Source organism: Eleutherodactylus coqui, chromosome 8 (assembly GCF_035609145.1).
Source record: "Eleutherodactylus coqui strain aEleCoq1 chromosome 8, aEleCoq1.hap1, whole genome shotgun sequence".
Taxonomy (NCBI): domain Eukaryota; kingdom Metazoa; phylum Chordata; class Amphibia; order Anura; family Eleutherodactylidae; genus Eleutherodactylus; species Eleutherodactylus coqui.
This window is the reverse complement of record NC_089844.1, coordinates 34812431-34813854: the sequence shown is the minus strand read 5'-3', so window position 1 is coordinate 34813854 and position 1424 is coordinate 34812431.

Sequence of the window (1424 nt, the reverse complement as noted above, 5' to 3'; positions counted from 1 at the left end):
CCAATGTAAATGTTAACATCTTATATTGTAACATGTAAGATTTATTCTCTCTATATTCTCTGTTATTCTATAATTGTTTTATTTCATTTTGTGCAGAAATTCCCTTAACAATATCATAGTAATAAAAATGATTCATCACCCCACACCCGCACAGCTGTCAGTATATATGACTACTCCCACCACACACCCCTGCTTCCCTGATTTAACATTAACTTTCTGTGCATTGCTTTTTGGTGACCTGTAAAAGTAGGAGCTACATCTGGAGACCCTGGCTATATCACCCTAGGCACTTCTGTGCCCTTCCTGGTGATGTGACCCTGGTGCCACATACTTCTCTCATGGTCCACTGCTGCAGAGATGGACGTAAGAGGATGGACCAGCCAGGATCTTACCTACAGTGGGTTTGGCTTGTTGCAATGAGAGGCTACTTAGCTCATTAGAAGATTGCAATGCTGCCACTTAGCATAGGGGGCATGAGGTAATTGTTTGACAACCAATGGGAAGCTGGCACCAGGCTCCAGGAGAGAGAGAGAAAGCAGCAGGAACTCAGTTGGGTACTCAAGTGCAAAGAGCCAAGTACTTTGGGGAGTTTATACAGTTGTTTCAAATTTGGATTTGCAAGCAACTAGACATCAGAAGAAGAAGAGGAGGAGTACAACTTTCATGCACCTTTCTGCAACCACAGGATATTGCTGAATGCATCTACTAAAGGCTTTGCTAAGGACTTGAAAGCACCACAGAGCTTGCAATTAATTAATTAAATCACTAAGTGATCTCCAGAGCATCAAGCCTTAGTCAAAAAGACAAGGATCTACCACCTCATCCTCTTCTCTGCAGCTCCAATAGAACCACAGAGCTTGCAATCTATCCAGAAGCTCCATGATCAAAAACCCTCAGGATGTCTTATTACCCCACTTTCTACTGAAATAATTTTTGAGGATCATTAAAGGACTACAGAACTTGCAATCATTTCCTACCGGACAGTGAGAAGCCTGAACCCTGCTGCCTGTCTGCAGCTCCAAGATGTGTTATTATCCTACAGCCTGTCATTAAGAATTTGCAAGGAACCACAGAGCTTGCAATTGGTTACCCCTACTCACCACAGAAGCCATCAAAGCCATAAGACTTGTAGGACTCTAGCCATGCAGAAAGTAATGGAAAATTCACAAAAGTTTCGAATTGATGCCCTCCTGGCTGAAGAGCACCCCATAATGGTCCCAGCGCAGGGCAGAGAGTCTAGTCTGGTGCAGTCTAACCCTATATCGCAGCTGTACCCCAAAGCTGGGTTCCTGCCTCTACATGGACTCTACTCTGCACCTCTGTACCACATGCCCACCCTGGGCACTGTGCAGCACCCTCACTTTTCCTACAGTGGCTTCTCAGGGGTTCCTGTCCCAGGACCAGAGCATATTAAAGCAGCCTCA